Here is a 22,125-nt window from a genome sequence, read left to right as displayed (position 1 = left end):
TCCTTCTGAGCCTCAGTTTGCCCATCTGTGTACTGCTCCTGCCGACGTGGAGTGTTGGGGTGGTGGTGGCGGATCCGTGCAGGCTGAAGGAAGGGGCCTGGCACTGGGGAGCCCCTGGTGCTGGATGGTAGGCCCCTCCCCAGGCCTCCCCGGCCCCCATGCAGGCTGCCCAAGAGCTGAGGAGCCAGGGGAGGAGCGGGTAGGGGTGGCCTCAGGGTGCATCCCTGGTGGTCCTGGTATCGAAATGGATCCCCTGTGCCCCTATTGGAAAACCACCATTCCTCTCTGTCTAAGAAATCCCAGAGCCATTCAAAGGGGCCTCTCTTGACTCCTCCTCATCCCTTCCCACCTCTGTTTTTTGCCTCCCTCTTCCTCAACCAGCGGCTCCCGCAGCTCTACCACTGCTGGGCACCTGCAGGCACTGGGCACTGCGAACAGAGGGTTCTTCAGGCACAGCCGAGGCTCAGAGAGGCCGATCTCAAGCCTGAGGCCACACAACGTGAGTGGCAGAGCTGAGGCTCGAACCCAGCTGCAGAGTTGGGCACCTCCAGGAAAAGACAGAGCAAAGGAATGAAGGAGGCCTCCTTCTTGCCTCAGGTGCAAAGGCACGGGTCCAGAAACTCGGCCACGTTCACCACGCCACGGCCCACAGGCCCTGCTCATGTCCACGGCCGCCCACACTGTAGGTGCATTTCTTGGACCCATGCTTTAGACCTGCACACCAGTCCAGCGAGGAGGGCACAGTGCTATGATTCTCCCCACACTACAGGTGAGGAAACGGAGGCCCTGAGTGTAAGGTGTGGCCCAAGTCATGGTCAGTGGCAGAGCTAGGGCTGTCACCCCGTCCTGCCCAGAGCGGTGGCATGAAGAGATCAGGCCATTCCAGCTCATGAAACAGCTAATATTTGTTTGGTGCCACAAGGTGTACAGAGCCTTTTCACCCACACTGTGTCATCGATTCTCCCAGAGCACACAGATGGGCAGATATTTACAATACAGATTTCAGTTTACAGAGGAAGAAAGCCGGAGGAGCCTTCCCAAGGCCACAGGAAATGGAGTGGGGTAAAGGGATTGAGACTTCAGGCTGTCTGGAGGCCAAGCCACGGAGGGCACGGGTGTGAGCTGCCGGTGCCCTGCTCAGGGGAGACAGCCTCAGCCAGCTCCCGGGGGGTGGGGGCGCGGGGCCACTGTTACCCCCGGGGGAAGAGGGCGCCACAGCTGAGGACTCAGGGCCCAGGGAATGGGGTAGAGGGAGGTCAGGAGCCATAGGAGGAGGGCGGGGAAGGGTGGCCGCACAGGGGTGAGGCTGGGGAGGCTCCCGTGTCTTCAGGCAGCCACATCCTGTCTTCCCCGATTCCTCCCTCTTTTTCCTAAAACCCAAGAGCGAGTCTCGGCAGGAGAGTGAATGTGCCTGCCCCAGAGTTCAAGCGGCCAGGCGGTCCAGCCCAGCTGTGTAAAAGCCCTCCACTTTGGCGTCAGACAAGCTAGGACTGGGCTCCATCGCTGTTGGCTGTGTGACTCCGGGCCTGTGGCTGAACCTCTCAGCGTTTCCATTTCTGTGTGTGAGATGGGGAGAGCGGCACCTGCGTTCTGGCGGAACCTCCGTCTCCGCTGCACACTGCGGATTGGCTGGGGAGATTTTAAAATACACTGATGCCCAGGTCCCGGCCCAGAGAGGTCTGACATCCCTGGGCTGGAGTGTGGCTGGACATGGGGAGTTTTGTCCCCGGCGATGGCCTGGGCTGAGAGCCTCTGTCCCTGCGGCCGTTGGAGGATGAGCTGAGATGCAGCCTAGAAATTGCCTGGCTTGTGGAGGTGCTGCATACATCACTCCCCCCTCCACCCGGCAGCCCATCTGTTGTGTAAAATACATTCACTGCCCCGTTGAAGGAACAGCCACAGGTTCTAAAGGAAACGCTCATCTTCAGAAGAGCCAGGCCAGCAGGATGGCAGGGGCCCGCTGGTGACCCTGGTATGGGGGTGGCTCATGGGAAGCCCAAAGGGCTACTGAATCGGCCACCTGGAAGAGAGAACCCCATCGGCACCTTGCTCATTCACCGTGTGCAGGATAAGCCCTTCCCTGACTCAGTTCCCATAGCACCAACTTTGAACTCAATGGACTTTGAACTCAACAGACTTTGAACTTGGTGTTTCCCCTTGGGTGTTTCATGTCATTCATCCTAAGCATGGCCATCCTCTGAGCCCCAAATTACAATCTTCTTTTTGTATTATTATTATTTTTTTTAGTAGAGATGGAGTTTCACCATGTTGGCCAGGCTGGTCTGGAACTCCTGACCTCAAGTGCCACCACAGCCTCCCAAAATTTTGGGATTACAGGTGTGAGCCACCACACCGGGCCCAAATTATAATCTTAAAGTAAAAAGTCCCAAGGGAAAAACACCCAAGCGAGAAATGGTTACAACAGACAAGGAGACATTAATTGCAGCATTAACATTAATATTAATAGTGAAAAACTGGGAACAACTTCGGTGTCCGACTATGAGAACCATTCAGCAAACGCTGGCAAATGCCCAGAGAGGAATATGATACAGCCTTAAGAAACAGAGTTAGAGAACCAGGCGGCAGAGCAGCAACAAGATAAGCAGATGATGAGACCGGGCTGATGCCGCGTCCGACGTGTAGGCCACTGGGCAGGAGCTGGAAAGGGATCAGGAAGAAAGAAAGAAGCTAGACTGATTGCTGGGGCCAAGGAATTTTGTGAGTTTTTAAAATGCTAATTTCCATTATATTTGTATAATGAACAATAATCATAAGGAAAGGCAATTCAGTGGGACAAGGACCCTCTGTGTTTTGCTGAGTTTACTCGGTATATCACAGATGGCTAGCACAGGGCCCAGGGCATAATAGTAGCTCCATAAATATTAATTGAATGAATGAATGAATCCTGTTGCTTTCAGACTTTGCTGATAGACTTTCTTTTTTCGAGATGGAGTCTCGCTCTGTCACCCAGGCTGGAGTGCAGTGGTATGATCTCTGCTCACTGCAACCTCTGCCTCCCAGGTTCAAGCGATTCTCCTGCCTCAGCCTCCCAAGTAGCTGGGATTACAGGCATGCCCCACCATGCCTGGCTAATTTTTGTAGTTTTAGTAGAGATGGGGTTTCACCATGTTGGCCAGCTGGTCTCGAACTCCTGACCCCAGGTGATCTGCCCGCCTGGGCCTCCCAAAGTGCTGGGATTACAGGCATGAGCCACCGCACCAAGCCAACTCTTAAAACATTTTTCAGCAGGCGTGGCTCCTCTTGGCTTTATACTGTACACATATGGATTGACACGCCTTTCATATACTTACTTTTTATTTTTTTGAGACAATCTTGCTCTGTCACCCAGGCTGGAGTGCAGCGGCGCGATCTTGGCTCACAGAAACCCCTGCCTCCTGGGTTCAAGCTATTCTTGTGCCTCAGCCTCTTGAGTAGCTGGGATTACAGGCATGTGCCACCATGCCTGGCTCAGTTTTGTATTTTTAGTAGAGATGGGGTTTCACCATGTTGCTCACGCTGGTGATCTCAAACTCCTGGACTCAAGTGATTCGCTTGCCTCAGCCTCCCAAAGTGCTGGGATTACAGGAGTGAGCCTGTCGATATGTTTACATTTTTGATGATAATTTTGAATTGGCCAAAGGTGAAGACAGAGCCCTGTGGCTCACCCTTAGAGATGCTTTCTCCAGTGGACACAGCTCTGTTACTGGAAGAGGGCTGAATGGAAAGGGTCCTGTCCATGCAGTCAGGAACTCTGGGTTGCGTCTCAGCTCTGGAACTTCCCAGGGTGTTCTTGGGCAAGTTGCTTCTCTTCTCTGAGCCTCAATCTCCTCATCTATACAATAGGAATAGTAATGCCTGTTCTCCAAGGTGACTTGTTGCCTGACACCTCCTAGCTCCTCAGTAAATGGGGGGTACCCCCCACCTCTGTCCACCAAACCCTGTGGGTGTTAATCGTCCAGCTCTCTGCAGCCACTGGCTTTCCTGTCATGCAGCCTGCATTTCCCAACAACTGTCCTCCAGGGCAGTCATTCTCCAAGTGTGGGTCCCTGGCCAGCAGCGTCAGCAGCACCAGCAGCACCTGGAAATGCATCAGAAATGCAGATTCTCAGGCTCACCCGAGACCCAGTAGATCAGAAGTTCTGGGTGTGGGCCCGGCAGTCTGCGCTTTCACACGCCTTCTGGGTGGTCCTGATGCTTGCTTGAGTTTGAGAGCTGCTACTGCAGGACAGGATGAGAAACTCCACCAGGGGCCTCTCTGCCTACACCCTCCTTGGGAGCAGTCCATAGGCACAGCGAGAATGACAGGCATGTGGCATGGCCCTCTCGGGGAATCCAGGGTAGAGCCTCTGGGTGACAGCTTCTCCATTCCTACAGGCTCCTAACCCACAAGCCTGTGCTAGAATTCTGCCTGGAAGGGCTGTCAGTCCCCACGGCGGGGGTTCTTGCACATGCCTCCCTCGTTCCGCAGGAAACTGGAGCCCCACCTGCATGTCCCTGCCCTTAAGGGCCCTGACGGTTTCCTGTGACCCAGAAGTGACAGTGGCTCTAAGGGCGAGTGCCCGGGTCCCCTGCACACCAGGAGGTCACTTTGCAGCATGAGGAGGTCTGCAGACTCCAGTCCCTTGCCCAGACTTCCATTCCTTCCTAACGAGTGTGTGACCGTTCCAGCACGAGTCCCTGGCCCTCGACTGAGAGGTCACTGCCCCTCTGGAAGGGGAAGGACCATCACTTTCGTTTTCCCCACAGCGGCTTTAAACCAAACCAAACCAAACCAACCCTGTGTGCTGCTCTTATCAGACTCCACAAACACTCCAGGCCTTGACTTCTGGCACAGGTAGGGTCAGTGACATAACTGAGAGTCATGTGAGCCAGGCCCCTCCCCAGACACAGGGCCAGCGCAGCCTGCGAGCACTCTGCCCCTTTCTTTCTTGTTGTTGTTGTGATGGAGTCTTGCTCTGTCGCCCAGGCTGCAGTACAATGGCACAATCTTGGCTCACTGCAACCTCCGCATCCCGGGTTCAAGTGATTCTCCTGCCTCAGCCTCCCAAGTAACTGGGATTACAGGTGTACGCCACCATGCCCAGCTACTGTTTTTAGCCTCCCAAGTAACTGGGATTACAGGTGTACGCCACCATGCCCAGCTAATGTTTTTATTTTTAGTAGAGACAGGGTTTCACCATGTTGGCCAGGCTGTTCTTGAACTCCTGACCTTGTGATCCGCCCACCTCAGCCTCCCAAAGTGCTGGGATTATAGGCATGAGCTGCCATGCCCAGTCAACTCTGCACCTTTCTCTGCAGAGGAGCCATAGCGCCGGACCTCCTGGCATTCCGGGGAGTTTCCTGGCCTTGGGGCTCCTGTCACTAGGCAAAGCAGGATTCCAGAGTCCTGTCCTTTTCTACCAAGGTCCTGCACACCCCCGGAATCTGACATACTACAAATGAGACCCTGCCCTGCAGGGGTTCCTGCTGCCCCCAGGCCCACCCCAGACTGACGGCCCAGCACTGACAGGCCCCTGCAGGGACTGACCTGGGAGGACCTCCCCACCTGGTTTCTCTGCTCTGTCCTTCCAGGGCGTGGGCTGGCCCGTGGCCTGCCGCCCCCCACCTGCACTGCTCTGCTCTGCTTGGAGGCCCTTCTTTGCTTTACCCTGGTCTGGGCAACACTCTCTAGATTTGTCTCTAGTTTTCCACTGTCCAGAGAAGCGGCGGGAATGCAGCTTGCATCTCTGAGGCCCTGCTGTGGGCGGTGCTTGTTTATAAGTGCACTCCTGGCTAGGAGGTTCCGAGGCTCCTGCTCTGAAAACCAGACCAGATGAGCCAAAAAGTGATTCCAGGCCGGGCATGGTGGGTCACACCTGTAGTCCCAGCACTTGGGGAGGCTAAGGCAGATGGATCACTTGAGGTCAGGAGTTGGGAAACCAGCCTGGCCAACATGGTGAAATCTCATCTCTACTAAAAATAGAAAAAATTAGCCGGGTGTAGTAATGTGTGCGTGTGATCCCAGTTGCTTGGGAGGCTAAGGCGGGAGAATAGTTTGAACTCAGGAGGTGGAGATCACACCACTGCACTCCAGGCTGGGTGAGACCCAGTATTGCGTGCGGGCGGGGCGGGGGGGGCGGCAAAAAAAAAGGCATTCCAGCCGGGTGTGGTGGCTCATGCCTCATGCCTGTAATCCCAGCACTTTGGGAGGCTGAGGCGGGTGGATCATGAGGTCAGGAGTTCAAGATCAGCCTGACCAATATGGTGAAACCCTGTCTCTACTAAAAATATAAAATTAGCTGGGCGTGGTGGCGCATGCCTGTAATCCCAGCTACTCAGGAGGCTGAGGCAGGAGAATCACTTGATCCCGGGAGGTAGAGGCTGCAGTGAGCCGACATCGTGCCATTGCACTCCAGCCTGGGCGACAGAGTGATACTCCCTTTCACAAAAAAAAAAAAAAAAGGGCACTCCTGCCCGTGTGTCCATGTCATATGGCCCAGGCTGGTCTCAAACTCCTGGGCTCAGGTGATCCTCCCGCTTTGGCCTCCCGTGCTGGGATTACAAGCGTGAGCCACCGGGCCCGGCTCAGCAGTCAACCCCTTTTCTGACTTCTGTCCCATACGTCAGTTTTGCCTGCTCTCAATGTTGGCATAGATGGAACCGCACAGGACGTTCTCTCTTGTGCCTGGCTTCTGTGGCTCAACATTGCGTCTCTGCTGGTCACCACACTGACGTGCAGACCAGCGGTTCCCCCTTCCCACTGCTGAACGGGTCCCCTGTCTGAAGAGCCTGCAGCTCTGTTTCTCGGGGATGGAGGCTCACTGTTACCAGCTTGCTCTGGGGCCATTCCCGTGGGAGTCTTTGTGCGCCATCTGTTTGCATTCGGGCATTTGAGTGAAGACCGAGAAGCGGCACTGCTGGGCCACAGGGAAGGTGAGGGTGATGTGTATTAGAAACTGCACCCACTTTTCCAGAGGGCTGCCCCCACGGCACCAGGGTTTCCATGGCAGCCTTTCAGCATCCTACCCCCTGCTCCCTCCTATCAAGCGAGTTTTCTACCTGCAAAGCAGGCCACACCCCTCCCTTGCTTACAGCGCTTTGATGACTGCCCTGCCTTCAGAGGAAAAGTTTAGATTCTGCTGAGCCACAGACCTCCTACCCCCCAGCCCTGCGGGTCTCCCCACCCTGGACCTCATGTTCCGGCCGTATTAAAAGCCCACTCTCCTCTGAGCACACATCATTTCTGTCCTTTCTGCCTGGCGCACAGGTCCCTCCCTCGCCCTCCTGGGGAGAGCCTCCTTGTCTTCTAAGACGTCTAAAACATCTTCTCAACCTGCTAACTCCTCCGAGGCCCTGACTAGCATCCTCTGGCCGCCTCCACCTGCCTCCTCGAAGCCACCTTGGTTCGGGCTGTCTGAGCACACTGGGTTTGCGTTGTACAAACTGTCTGAGCGCACTGAGGATGCTGTACAGTCAGGGCAGGGTGGTGACTTTCTCCTCCCTAGCTGTGTCAACAGAGCCCAGCAGGACAAGGAGGCCTCAGTAAATCTGCACTCAAGCTGTGAAACCGAGTGTGGGTGGGCGCAGGCTGAGGGATGAGTTCCACACTGAAGGGGGTGGCAGGATGAATCTCTGTAGATGCCTGTTCCTGTGACCATCACCCAGGACAAGACGGGGAGTACGCCCAGCCTCCTGGAAGGCTTCCTTGGGGCCCCTCAGTTTTTTTTTTTTTTTTTGAGATGGAATCTCGCTCTGTCGCCCAGGCTGGAGTGCAGTGGCGCGATCTTGGCTCACTGCAAGCTCCACCTCCCGGGTTCACGCCATTCTCCTGCCTCAGCCTCCCGAGTAGCTGGGACTACAGGTGCCCGCCACCACAGCCCGGTAATTTTTTGTATTTTTAGTAGACAGTGATAGACAGGATGGTCTCAATCTCTTGACCTTGTGATCCACCCGCCTCAGCCTCCCAAAGTGCTGGGATTACAGGCGTGAGCCACTGCACCCGGCCTGGGACCCCTCGGTTTTTTGACCCCTTTCTGCTTTTTGTCCCCATAGATTAGTTATGCCTGTTCTGGAACTTGACATAAATGGAATCGCACAGAATGCCCTCTCTTGCGTCTGGCTTCTTTTGATGTCGTGTCTCTGAGATTCAGCCACACTCCTGCTTTGAGAGGCAAATTCCTCTGCCTTGACATGTGGCATTTTCCTTAGCCTGGACGTGACTGTTTCTCTCCCTAGACTTCTCTTCCGATTTCCTGTCTCCTTCCTCTGCTGGGGTGGGGCTTGGTCTGTAAGTTCCTGGTTTCTGAGTAGACAAGGCCTCTTCTTCTTGTTCTTGGCAAATTATCCTTGAAATTCAGGACATTTGAATTTGAATATCCTTGAAATACATGGGCCATGGTACTACCTCGGCACCTCACGGAGGATTCCCAGGCAGGTTGCCCAGGGCTCCCCACGTCTGGTGCCCTCTTTGCAAACACCTGGCCTTTCATTCAAGGCAAACTCTGGTCCACGCATGCCACCTAGATCCACGAGGAGGAGGCTGGGCCCCTCCTCCATGCCTGCTGGTGTGGTAACACAGCCAGCCACTTTGTATTTTTCGGAGGAGGGGAGTATTACGGTTTAGTCTACACACAGCAGTGAATTCTGAAAGTGGGGTGCCAGGCCAGCAGCACCTAGGGATTTCGAAATCCAAGTTCGTGGGCACCCTTCATCCTTCTGACTCACAGAATCAGAAACACTGGTCTGACTCCGGGGATAAGCAATCATGTTTTTTTTTTCGTCGAGATGGAATTTTGCTCTTGTTGTCCAGGCTGGAGTGCAATGGCATGATCTCGGCTCACCGCAACCTCTGCCTCCTGGGTTCAAGTGATTCTCCTGCCTCAGCCTCCTGAGTAGCTGGGATTACAGGCATGCACCACCACACCCAGCTAATTTTGTACTTTTAGTAGAGATACAGTTTCTCCCTGTTGGTCAAGCTGGTCTTGAACTCCCGACCTCAGGTGATCCGCCTACGTCAGCCTCCCAAAGTGCTGGGATTGCAGGCCTGAGCCACTGTGCCTGGTTGCAACCATGTTCTTAACCTCCCCCCGCCGAACCCAGGGGTTCTGATGTATACTCAAGTGTGAGAGCTCCTGACTCCTGGCCCAGGAATGTGTTGGAGATAAATCAATCAAAATGGAGCATCGCTTTCGTTAAGTAGAAGTATGTTATCACTATTCCAAAAAATTAAAAAGAGGTTCTAGTACATGGGGCTGACATGGTCTATTACATAAGCAGGGCACCAGAGCCTCCTAGGTGGTCACCCAGCTCCCAGGTGGTCACCTGGCTCAGTGCTGGCATGCAGGTCTGCCTCACACGGAGGAACATGGTGACCCAGGTGCGTGTCTCCCTGAGAGCAGGTGTGGGCAGGATGATCATTTTCCATTGGCTTCCCCCATCCATTCTCTACCTCCTCTGTCCTGCTCTGAGCTCCAGGAGGCTGAGCCTCAGGCTCTGCACCCTTAGGCGCTCTGGCCCGCTGGCTTCTGGTTGGGTTTGATCAATGGGAGGCTGTGGCAGAGTCCAGAGCGGGAGAGGAGTGGGTGATCAGGGCAGTGTTGTGTTGTCAAATGTTTAACAACCAGTCTTGGGGCTGGCTCACACCTGTAATCCCAGCACTTTGGGAAGCTGAGGTGGGCAGATCACGAGGTCAGGAGTTCGAGACCAGCCTGGTCAACACGGTGAAACCCTGTCTCTGCTAAAAATACAAAAATTAGCCAGGTTAGGTGGCGGGCGCCTGTAATCCCAGCTACTCAGGAAGCTGAGGCAGGAGAATCACTTGAACACAGGAGGTGGAGTTTGCAGTGAGCCGAGATCGTGCCATTGCACTCCAGCCTGGGTGACAGAGTGAGACTCCATGTCAAGAAAAAAACAAACAAACAAAAAAACCAAAAAAACCCCACCAGCCTTGTGGGGCACTGTGGAAAGCACTGTTTGGCAGTGTGCCAATATCTGTGGTGTGAACACCCCCACCATGATCCATTTCACGTTACCAGTGTAATATTTCTGAACAGTGGAGTTGGAAGGAGATGCACAGCTTTGCACTCTGTAGCACTAGTGCTCCCTGAAACACACTTTGGGAACCATGGTTAGCAGCTGGCATAAATACCGACCATCACCCTTAAAGGCCTGGGGACCAGGGACTTAAGGAGTTAGGGATGGTGGTTGGAGCTCAGAGGACTAGGAGGCCATGGGACACCAGCACCTCCATCTTTCGGCTCTGGCTACCCACTGTAATCACCTGAGACCATCTCCAGAGATGATAATACTGGATTTTTAAAATTCTCAAATGGTTGCATTGTATAGGCTGGGGAGAACCACTGCCTTATAGCTAGGATCAGTGGGAGAGGCAAGAGGATGACGATCTTTCTATATTGCAATCTTGGGTCACATTAATAAGGGCACAGTCTACAGAATGTGGGAGGTGATGGTCCTGCTTGATTTGTCATTGATCGATGATACCAGGTTCTGAGCCCCACAGCTTAATGGAAACACCAAGTTGGAAAATGTTCAGAACAGAGAAACTAGTACAGTGAGGAGACTCAAAACTTGGTCTTGAGGGGCTCAAACTAGGCCTGTCCTCTACAGAACTCCACAGATAGCGGCCATTCTGGGAAGCACGGGAACCAGTTCAGGGCTTGCCATCTGCCACACCGGCCCTAAGCTCTGTCAGTTGAGGGCTCACCTTTGAAGCCACTCTGGTGTTTCTGCCTTCCCACCGAGGAACAGGAGGGATTTCCTGAGGGTGGAAATGGCAGATGCAGGGTGGGGAGAGCCCAAGATGAGGGGGACCTAGGGTAGGGCAACAAGGATTCACTTGGGTGATGAGGCAATCAATGATTCTCCAGGGTCATGCGGGAAGACCAGCTAATCTCAGGCACGATTCGATGAGCTCATGAATATTTAAGAAACAGGATGGAAAGGAGAAGGGTCAGATGACAGTGCGGGCCATGCTGGTAGTTCTGCCCAAGAACGCACACCCTGTGCCGGAGGTCAGGTCTGCCAAAGCTGGGACCGTGCTGTCCTCATTCTCTGTTGCATCCCTGGCCCAGACGGCACTCACAGCATGCTCAGTACAGCTGCATTCAATGAATGAATGAGCAGGAAAGCGAGACGGGGTCCCGATGCGGAGGGAAGATGGGCCACCAGGGCTGGCCTTTGTGAAGAGGGGGCTTTTCCACTGAGGCCTGAGGAGTGGGTGGGGAGCCAGCCACGGGAAGAGCACTCCAGGAGGAAAGAAGAGCACAGGCGGAGGCCCGGGGACTGGCAGGGCCCTGTGGGTCTGAGGTCAGCAGTAGGGCCCGGGGGCGTGGAGCTCTGGCGGTGAAGACGGTGATAGCGGAGACGGGGACAGAGGGTTGACCCCACAGGGCCGAGAGACAGTGGAGTCAGGAACTAGCCTCAGGGGCTGCTTCCCGGCTGTGTGGCCCGGGCCAGTGACTTAACCACTCTGGGTCTCAGTTTCCTCAGGGCAAAATCGAGAGGAAGACAGCAGCCATCTCTTGGGATTGAGAATGACGGGTGGCACTGGGAATGGTGCCTGGCACACAGTAACCTCTGCAGCAATGGTCGCTGCCATTGTTATTGTGATTAGCAGCGAAGGAGCTGGGGAGACAGAGCTGGGCCTGGACGCTGGGTCAGCCGGCCTGGGTTTGGGGTCTTTTCCCCGACTAGGAAGAGTCTGCAGCTGGCAGAGGTCCAGGGTTTCTGGGTGCTGCCCAGGCCCCTAACTGCGAGCTGTGTCTCTGACACTTCCACGTCCTGGAAGGAGGGCTTAGTGGGCCTGCCCGTCCCTACAGGCTGGGTGCCCTGGCAGGCATGCTGCCTCTTGCTCTGGGTGGCAAGGAGCAGGGAAGTGGGCGGAGCGAAGACGGGGTTGGGAGTCTTGCTGGGCTGTGACGGCAGTGGGGCTGTGTCCCAGGTGCTTAGGGACACGGTGTCCCTCTGTGTGAGCCACTCAGCTGTGGGTGGGCCGGGGGGCTGGGTCCCACCTGGGTGGGTGGGTGAGGCCCTGCCTGCAGGCTCAGCAGAAGAAAGGGGCCTCTGGGTAAAGGGTGAACCCGGGGCAGGACATGCCCAGCCACCTCCTCTCTCTGGGAACTCGCACTTCTCCCCGCCTGGGCGCCAAAGCTGGCACTGCCCACGCCTCCTTCCTTCCCTCCCCAGCCCCGCTCTCTTGCTTCAGTGGCTCAGGCTGAACCCTGAGTCAACCTTGCCCCCTCTTTCGTTCACAGCCCAATCCCTTAGCAAACCCCCCACCTCCACCTGCAAATAGATTCGGATTCTGACCCCTGGGCCCCTCCCTGTGACCCTGGGTTGCTGCAGAGCCTCCCAGTTGAACGGTGCCCCCACCGCACCCTCCACACAGCGGCCGGGACACCCACACCTGAACAGCGCCTTCTGCTGACCACCCCAGATATCGACAAGTCACTGCTGAGCTGCGTCCGTGTCCCCGTCTCCATCTCCCTGGGCTCCTCCCTGCTCCTGATTCACTCTTACCCCAGGGCCTTTGGACTTGCTGTTCCCTGTGCCTGGAACACTGCTCCCTCAGACGTCCACATGACACTGCCTCAGTGAGTTCAGGTCTGTGCTCCAGCGTCTCCTCAGCCAGGCCAGCGCTCCCTGCATGAAACTGGAACTCCCTCCCCCTCACGCACCTGCATTTTTCTACACAGCCTCATTGGCACTTTAGGTGCTACACACTTCCTTGATCATTTGTCTGAATCCCCACCTTGGGATGCAGGTTCCCAGAGGGCAGGGTGTCCTCTGCTCTCTTCCCTGGTGTATCTCAACTGCCTGGCACATAGTAGGTGCTCCCTACGTACCCTTGCTTGAATTGGGCCGACATGCATTCCTTAAGCAAGAGACGAACAGGGTCACGGTCTCCTCCCTCTGGGCCTGGCCTTTCTGTCCCTGAAGACACAACACCAGAAGGCTCAGCCCTTGCAGGACACCTTTAAGCTCCTGGATCCCCAGGAGTGGCTGCTGGCTTTCCCTTTGCAGAGGCCACAACGAGCCCTGAACTGATGGCCAGCAGGCCAGAGGTAGCTTCTTGCTGGCCAGGGAATTGGGGCAGGACACATGTTATTTGTTCATCCGGCATGGGGCTAACTCTGGGGGGGCAAATGCCGGGGTCCGTCAGACAGAGGTGCTCACAGGCGGAGGAGGGGAGCAAGCGGGAGGTGAATGCCACACCCATGGCGCATGCTGCTGGGCGGGCTGAGAAGATTCCCCCCAACCCAGTCTAGGAGGCTTAAGAGACTTTCTGCAGGAGTAAGATTAAGGACCAAAGACCTTAGCCAGGAAAGCTGGGCCCAGCGATGTCCCCCAGCAGGGAAAGAAGCCGAGGCCGACACAGGAGGGGACGGGGCTCTGTGGGGTTCAGTGCCAAGGCTGAGCTTTGGGGTATGCGGGGCAGAGATGGAGGCTGCTGTCGCCTGAGGGGGCTGGGGCTGGGAGGAAGAGCAGGGCAGGAGCAGGCTCTCATGGGGGTTGCAGAAAGGCCACCATTGGCTGCTGGGAGAAGGACCTGTTGCTGCAAAGGTCGGGCCAGAGGCGAGGGTGGTGACGAGGGTGCAGACAATCAGATGGATTTGCGAGCTTGGTTCAAAAGCCACAATCTGGGCTTCAGGATTCTCATCCATAAATAAGGGGGCTGGTCTGGGTTCTCTCCAAGGGACTTTACGTCTTGAAGATCTGGGTGTTTATTCTTCCAACCCCCTCCGCTCCCAAAGGAACATGAAGTGGCGTGGGAGTGGGGAGTGTGTCATCCACTGTCGGTAAGAGCAGGAAGCTTACCCAAGTGAACAACCACAACAGAAACCCTGCATGGCTCCAAGTCGCTGCTGTGACGCCATCGCATCTGAGGGGAGAGGAGACGGGATGTTGAGGACCAAATGGTGGCTTCCCAGTGACGTGTCCAGAATCTGTAAATGCGACCTTGATTGGAAAAGGGGTCTCTGCAGAAGTCATTCAGTTAGGAATCTTCGAATGACATTATCTTGGATTTAGGGTGGGCCCCATATCCAATGACAAGCGTCCATGTATGAAAGGGGGAGATCTGGGGACCCAGGGAAGAAGGCCATGAGACCACAGAGGCAGCGGTTAGAACCAAGGGACGCCTGGAGCCCCCTGAAGCTGGAAGAGCCAATGAAGATCCTTCCCGGAAGCTCCAGAGGGCGGGTTTCTTGCTGATGCCTTGAAGTTTGACTTCTGGCCTCCGGAACGATGAGAGGGTACGTTTCTGTTGCTTTAAGCCACTTAGTTTGTGGTCACTGGTGATGTCAGGTACAGGAAACTCATTCAGGAGGAATTGCAGGGGGATTAGACGCCGACAGAAGGATTGTTGAGGAGTCTGTGGAGGATCATCTCTCCCTCAAGTTTCAGGTCTGGGCTCCAGCACAGCTGGGGGCCCTGCAGGGGTGGCGGAGGCGCATCGGAGACAAGGGGCAGGCACAGGACAGGGGCAGGCACAGGGCAGGGGCTGGGGGGGTCGCTCGGCGCCTCTTCCCTCCCCAAGCTGGGCACCTGCGGCTGCCCTGGTGGAACATTCTGGGCCTCGCGTTTGCCAGAAGCGAAGTTTCACAAAATGAAGGGAAGAAGGGGGGCGGTGTGGCTGTACTTGACCTCATCTGCCCTTGGCTGTAACCTTGGAGATGTTTAAAATGGGAAAGAGACGGCACGGGAGGAGAGTGACACTGCTCACACAGGGCGAGCGTGCGCCGAGGCCATGCTGCTCCTACAGAAGGCGCAGGAAACGGTGGCCCAAGTGCAGAGGGTCTGGCATACGGTGGAGCGTGGGGACCATTTCTGGAGCACTCATCGCCCCCACCCCACCAGCAGAGCTCAGCATCTTTCCTGTGTTACACCACGGGGCGTCTCAGCCTCCCCATGAGGAAGCTGCTGTTCCGGGCATTTTACAGATGAGGAAACTGAGGCAAAACAGCCTTCCCAAGGTCATCCTGCCAGGAAGTGGTAGGGCTGGGGTCAGAGCAGCTGAGCCTCCTGAGGTGAGGTCAGAACGGCTGAGGCCCTAGGTGCCTCCAACTAACAGGCTCTGTGGCCTTTGTGTATGCAAGGGACCAGGTGTCCCTCCAGGGAGGGGCCTGTCCAACTTCAAACCTGGCTGGACCTACCGTGCCGATAAGGTCTCAGCATGGGTTCCCACACTCAGAGCTGAGGGTTCCCCAGTGCCTGCCGCCGCAGGAAGGACCAGCACAGGTTTGGGGGTTCCTCCTGGGCAAAGACTCCAAAACCAAGTGTGAGTCTGGAGCACCGGGAGCCAGGGCTGAGGGGCTGGGAAGCAGGGCTGGAGCGCCCTGATGGGGATGGCAGCGCACTGAGGCCCTGGACCCCCAGTCTGTGGCCTCTGCTGGTGGAGCCGGGATCACAGGCCTGGGTGGGTCCCCTGACCAGGGACTCCACTTGTGGTCTGGGGTTGGGAACTGGGTGTCCCAGTCCCAGTGTTGTCCAAAGCTTCCCAGGTGGTTCTCATGGGCAGCCATGGGTTGTAGCGGAACAGTCTGGAGAGGTCTAGGTTCAAACTGCAGCCCTGCCCTTCCCTGTGGGATCCGGATCTGGGAGGCCGTTCTCGCTCAGCCCTGAATGGAGCTCGCTGGACAGAGAAGGGGATGGTCTTGAACATTTGGGAACCGAAAGCCCAGTGAGGCCGCAGCATCTGCCATTCTGTAGTGGGAGAGACTGGGGGTGGCCATGGGCGTCCTTGGAGGGCCTGTAGTTTATTCTCTGAGTCACACCCTGTGGGGCACACAGAGTCCCCTGGGCAAGCTCGTTCACAGATGAGACTCAAGGTCAGAAAACCGAATGCTAGGCCTCTGCCAGGGACCCAAGCCTTCCCCCAGTTGAGTGCCACCCACAGCCAGGCGAGAATGACAGGATGTAGACGCAAAGAGGTACACGGGGCAGACCTGCTCTGGCCGTCCGCTCTCCCCCATCCACCAGGATGAAGGGGCCAGGCCCCAGCATGGCAGTAGGTGGGGAATCAACGAGCGGCTGGTGACCAGAGGACAGCGCCCAAGCCTGGCTGAGACAGGCATGAGTGGCGGTCGGTTCCGGGGCCTGATGACAAGGCTGATGTCTATCGAGCACGTTCTGCACACGGGGCAAGTGCCAGGGTCTCCCTCGGAGGGGCTCACTTCACCTCCCAGGATCCCTGTGAGGAAGGCACCCGAGTAGCCCATTTTACTGCCAGAGAGATTGCAGCTCACAAGTAATGACACTGCCCCTAGATCACATGACAGGTAAGCAACGGCACCGGGTTCCCACCCCGGCCACCTGCGCCCGAGTCTACAAGCTGAGCCTCCTTACTCCAGGGCCACCTCCTGGGAGCCCCTCCTCCTGTCTGGCCCGACCAGGCCCCCCCAGTACACCCCACCCACTCCTGGAGCAGCCCGTGCCCCTCCTGCTCCAGGCCCTCCTTACCTGACGATGAAGGGGCCGGGTGCGACAGAGGTGACCAGTTGGCCGGGGAGGAGTGGACACAGTGGGGCTGGCCCTCCCCCAGGGGACCCCCCCCAACGTGGTAACAGGGGAGCTGGGGGAAAAGAGGCCAGGCTGAGCCATTTGTCGCATCACAAAGTCCTGCCCTGGGCTTGCTGGGGTGCCCGGTCGGTGGTGGGCAGCCTCAGGGTGGCTCTGTCAGAGGGCCCAGCCGGCCCCGCTCCCATCCTCTGCCACAGCTCCTCTGGAGCACCTGCAGCCTCGGTGGTGGCACCTGGAAAAGGGCCACATTTTGCTAAGGTGTGCCTAAGGGGCAGGTTGGGTTGCTGTGATGACGGGTACACAGGGCCCTGCACACAGTAGGTATACAGTAAACACCTGCTGAAGGATGTGTCTTTCCCACAGTCACACGCACGCAGGTGCTGACGCAGGGCTCAAACCCAGACCCACTTCGGGGCCCACCTGGTGCCCTCCTCCCAGGCGGCCCTGCCGGCTATGAGGGCGTGGGAGCCCTGGGGATGGAGGTTTGTACCAACCTCGGTGCCCACCCGGTGCCTCCTCCCGGGCGTCCCTGCTGGCTGTGAGGGTGTGGGAGCCCTGGGGACGGAGGTTTGTACCAACCTCGGTGCCCACCCGGTGCCTCCTCCCGGGCGTCCCTGCTGGCTGTGAGGGTGTGGGGGCCCTGGGGACGGAGGTTTGTACCAACCTCGGTGCCCACCCGGTGCCTCCTCCCGGGCGTCCCTGCTGGCTGTGAGGGTGTGGGGGCCCTGGGGACGGAGGTTTGTACCAACCTCGGTGCCCACCCGGTGCCTCCTCCCGGGCGTCCCTGCTGGCTGTGAGGGTGTGGGGGCCCTGGGGATGGAGGTTTGTACCAACCTCGGTGCCCACCCGGTGCCTCCTCCGGGGCGTCCCTGCTGGCTGTGAGGGTGTGGGGGCCCTGGGGACGGAGGTTTGTACCAACCTCGGTGCCCACCCGGTGCCTCCTCCCGGGCGTCCCTGCTGGCTGTGAGGGTGTGGGGGCCCTGGGGACGGAGGTCTCCACTTGTCCAGCCTCCATCCCACTCCCCGGGAGGAAATTCTCCGCGGAACTCCCTGCTGGGCTGACACTCCTCCACCGCTCGACACACCTAGAATCGGGCCAGGGCTTGGTCAGCTCGGAGCCTTCCTCCACGGGAATGAGGCTCAGGAGGCTGCTGGCCTTGGGGGGACTCTGGGCGGGACCCCCCTTGAGGACTGAGACCCCCTCACCACCACATTTCTGCCCACAATTCATTGTCTGCCCGTGGTTATTCTCCTAAGAGCTACCCTTGCATGGGCAGCTGCTGCGAGGGGGGGAAGCCCCTCTGTCTCTCCACCGCTTGCCCTTGGCAGCCATCTCCACCCGGCGCCGCTTCTGCACCCCCAGGGATGCCGCCTATCCTCCTCAGGTGGGCACCAGCACTTTGCCCCAGATCCCAGTGAACAGCACAGCGGCTTAAGGACAGCACAGATCCTAGGAAGACAAGGTGGATGACATCAGAAATGTTCAGAAGGTCGTCCGTGCCAGCTGTGGGAACGGCCCCAGGGCCCAGGCCTGTGGGCACCCGGGCCTCTCTGGGAGGCAGCCTTTGCAGATCAGAAGGAGCAAGTGTCCTTCTGGGTTGATGTGGGCTTTCTGGTCAGAGCTGCAAAAGGAGACACAAATCACAGCTCATTCCAAGAGCTGCCTGGAGCCAGTGGCACCGTCACCACTGCAGGCAGCCACCGAGAGCCGACCTGAGAATGCACATGAGGGCCAGGGAGGCGGCGGCTCGGCCTGCAGCGTCAGCAGTGCAGTTCGGCAGGGCCTGCTAATCGTCGTGCTCAAGTTTCAAACTGTTTACCAAACGACCACAGAAGCATTTTAATAACAAACATCTCACTTGAAGGCCAATATGAAAAATTTTACATAAAAAGTTAATTTTACTGGTTTACATTGTTTTTATACATTAAAATGGATACATTTACTTTTTTTTTGAGACAGGGTCTCACGCTGTCACCCAGGTTGGAGTGCAGTGGTGTGAACATAGCTCACTGCAGCCTTGACCACCGGGACCCAAGCAATCCTCCCACTTCAGCCTCCCAAGCAGCTGGGACTACAGGTGCTCATTGCCACATCTGGCTAATATTATTTTTATTTTTTGTAGAGATGGGGGTCTCATTATGTTGCCCAGGCGCTCCAGCTCCTGGGCTCAAGGAATCCTCCTGCTTTGGCTTCTCAAAGTGCTGGGATTAAGGCATGAACGGCCATGCCCAGCCAAAATGGATACATTTACTTATTGTAAATTTAGTAATGGCCACACGGCTCATAAGTGACAATGCCAGCTCAGGGCCCATCTCTGGGTTCTAATAAAATATTTTCTAGCCTCTGTCCTGTGTAACAATACAGTTGGAAAAAACTGGGTACAGCTGTGTTTTTATGTGCCTAAAGGTCAGCAAGATGTCAGAGATGACTGCGCGTCATATGGATGCGCTGGCACCATCTGGATGGGTAACTGAATGCAGTCGACTGTGATTCATAAATTACACCTGCTCCATGGGAAGCTGGACTTTGTCAGGCAAGAGGCTCCTGGACTCCTGCTATCAGAGAGCAAGGACCAGACAACTCAATGACTGCACCTCTTCTCTCACCTCAGCTCTCCCACCCCTCAGACCCTGCCTCAGCTACAGTACAATGTCTGTCTCTGTTGGTGATGCACAACCTACCTGCCTTCACGCATTTAGACACAGTGGCCTTTGTTTCAATGTTGTCAAGCGGGAGACGCAGACAACGTTTCTTCGAGGCTTGGGCAGTGGTTGTGCGAGAGTGGACGCTAAGTCCAGGCCAGCACTGAGTGCTGTATTTCAGGGACACAGGAACCCGTCCTGTGTGTGGGTCTGTGACACGTAAGGGCCTCTCAAGTGTGGGGTCCGTGGCAGGTGCCCTCCTGCCTGGGTCTAAGGCCAGTGCGGATTACTGTTGTGAAAGCCTCACATTCGTTTCAGAAGAGGTTTGGCAATCGACTGCTTTACCATTGGGTGGTGCCTTCATGATCCTGAGGTCGTGGGTAAAAATCTCCACTTTCAACCACAAAGCTGCTTTGAGGATTGCAACACTTGGGCAGCAGAGGTTTGTGTCCGCTGCTGGTTTCTAAGCCAGCGTGTGTCTGTGCTTGCACCGGAATGAGCGGGAACTCTGATTCACACAGATAAAAAGCTGCAAATTACAAGAGTTTCAGACTGTTCTCTGTGTGTGTGCTCCAACTCACAGATTTTGGGAGAAGCCTGGGTATGCTGAGGGCTTACAGAGTCGGGATGACCTCATACCACACGGTGACAGGTTGGTGGTTCCAACGTGCTAATATCTGATGCATCACATTTGTGAATCGGCCACTTCCAGTGCAGTTACAAATGAGATTTTAAGTGAAAGCTTAATAAGTAAAGTATTTCGGAGCTCTGGAAGGCCTGCAGGATTTGGCTGGTCCCCAACGCCCCTGTGCCAAGCAGAGGCCAGGTTCTGCTGGGGTACCCCAACTCCTGGTCACGTAGGGAAGCTCCTCCTCCCAGGACGCCAAGCTCTGGCTTCCACCTGCACGTAGCTTCTCCCTCTGGTCCCAGTGCTTACCACTGGTTGCCCAGGGTGTGAGATGTGTGATAACCTGGTGGCTCCTGGACGAAGCAATAACCTCATTTAAGTCTTTTCCAATTCTTGCTCCTTCACAAGTCTTTTGAGGACTTTCTGAGTCCTCAAAGAGAAAGTCTGTTTGGTTCTTAATATATGTTTAAAAAACCTTAACATTTATTAATCCTCCCACGCCCAAATTTTTTTTGAGAGAGAAAGCAACTATATCTAACTGAAGTTTAATTTTTTTTTTTTGAGACGGAGTCTCGCTCTGTCGCCCGGGCTGGAGTGCAGTGGCCGGATCTCTGCTCACTGCAAGCTCCGCCTCCCGGGTTTACGCCATTCTCCTGCCTCAGCCTCCCAAGTAGCTGGGACTACAGGCGCCCGCCACCTCGCCTGGCTAGTTTTTTTTTTTTTTTTTTTGTAGTTTTTTAGAGATGGGGTTTCACCATGTTAGCCAGGATGGTCTCGATCTCCTGACCTCGTGATCCGCCCGTCTCGGCCTCCCAAAGTGCTGGGATTACAGGCTTGAGCCACCGCGCCCGGCCGCTGTTTTGTTTTTGTATTACTTTTTACTTTCAACTTCTACTTCATGAAAACAATCCAGCTTTTATTGATGGGAGTGATATTAAAAAATTGTGACAGTGGTCAGCAAATGACTGGTGTTTGGGACCCATGGCCTCTAGATTTAGCGGGGTTTGGATTTGTGATCTGGGCTCCGTTCCTGAAGCAGAAAGTCATGTCCTCAGTCAGCCTGAGTTGAGACCCATGTGAAGTGGCTGGAGGGGGCCCTCTGGGACATTTGCAAATGATCACGCCCCTGCTCTACCGCAAACGACGACTGGGCAAGGAGGACTGACCACGGGGCTGGGCAAGGAGGAGCTGACCACAGGAGGCTCGGACTGGGAGCCGGAAGAGCCCCGGGGAAGCTTCGGCGAAGAAAGCAGGAAGAGCAGCTGGTTGGGGCAGCCCCAAATGCCTGCTCTGGTTCTGAGTATCGTTACTGAATCCCTGCAAGGGAGCAGTGAGCGGCTGTGCAGGCTCTGAGTGCAGGTTTAACGCCTGGCTTGGTTTGCTACCTGTGAGGATTTTTTTTTTTTTTTTTTTTGAGACGTAGTCTCGCTCTGTCGCCAGGCTGGAGTGCAGTGGCGCCATCTCCGCTAACTGCAAGCTCCGCCTCCCGGATTCAAGCGATTCACCTGTTAGGATTGTTAACATTCAGCGCTCAAGTGCAGAGTCGAGGAGGCTGGAGGGGCGCAACACCGCCATCTCGCGGCGACTGGGTGCACAGCGCCTGTGAGGACCCAGACTGGGATCCACCTGTCCCAGAGAATCATTTTCAGCATCAAAGCGCATCCCTGCGCTGTCCGTAAAGAGCTTGCCATGCGGCACGTACCGCGCAGGACTCCAGACCTGCCTTATCTTTTGAGATCCCCATAGCCCCTGAAGGAAGGGACCACTAATATCAACATTCACAGGACGGAATCGGAGGTGTCCTTGTGTTCACAGCCGGGCAGCCCACCCAGCTCGAGGAGGGCCTTGGGGAACGCTGTCTAGCTCGCGAGAGGTGGCAGTGGTTTCCCGAGAAGGGCAGCCGCGTGTGGCTTCACCATTCCCTTTTGTGTTTAAAGGGAACTTCCCCGGATGGATTAGGTGTCGTGGCAGCAGTGTGAGAACAGAAGTGCCCAAGCCCGTCCCCTGGGCCAGCCCCTTCAGCTCTCTGGGCCTCAGTGTCTTCACCTGTCAAACGGGGACAGCGACACTCCTTCCCAGTGCAGGGTGGGGTCCGAGTGAGTTAGGGCAAGCCAGCATTCAGTGCAGGGCAGCTGGGGTCTGACTCCTGGGGGAGTTGGGCTTGGAGAAAGTGAGATCTCGTGTGCTCTGGGAAGGAGGGCCTGTGCCCTGTTCCCACACAGCACCCCCAGCGGCAGGGCTCCTTAGGGAGGCCAGGCCAGGGCCAGGCATGGCCAGAAAGACCCTGCCTTTAAGGTGCTGTGGAGCTCTGGGCAAGGAGTGTACCCAAGTAACCA

The 22,125-nt window shown here is 56.2% G+C and overlaps 1 long non-coding RNA gene across 1 annotated transcript; it reads right to left on the bottom strand.

Moving 5' to 3' along the window:
* Window positions 1-2,440: 2,440 nt before the first annotated feature.
* On the bottom strand, window positions 2,441-11,308 carry LOC144338270 (uncharacterized). The gene is made up of 2 exons (XR_013412256.1): window positions 9,872-11,308; window positions 2,441-2,960 (listed from the first exon to the last, which is right to left on the bottom strand). It is a non-coding gene; the product is annotated as an uncharacterized LOC144338270 (long non-coding RNA).
* Between the last annotated feature and the right edge of the window lie 10,817 nt (window positions 11,309-22,125).

Source organism: Macaca mulatta, chromosome 20 (assembly GCF_049350105.2).
Source record: "Macaca mulatta isolate MMU2019108-1 chromosome 20, T2T-MMU8v2.0, whole genome shotgun sequence".
NCBI classification, from domain to species: Eukaryota; Metazoa; Chordata; class Mammalia; order Primates; family Cercopithecidae; genus Macaca; species Macaca mulatta.
This window is presented reverse-complemented; position numbering and strand designations above follow the sequence as displayed.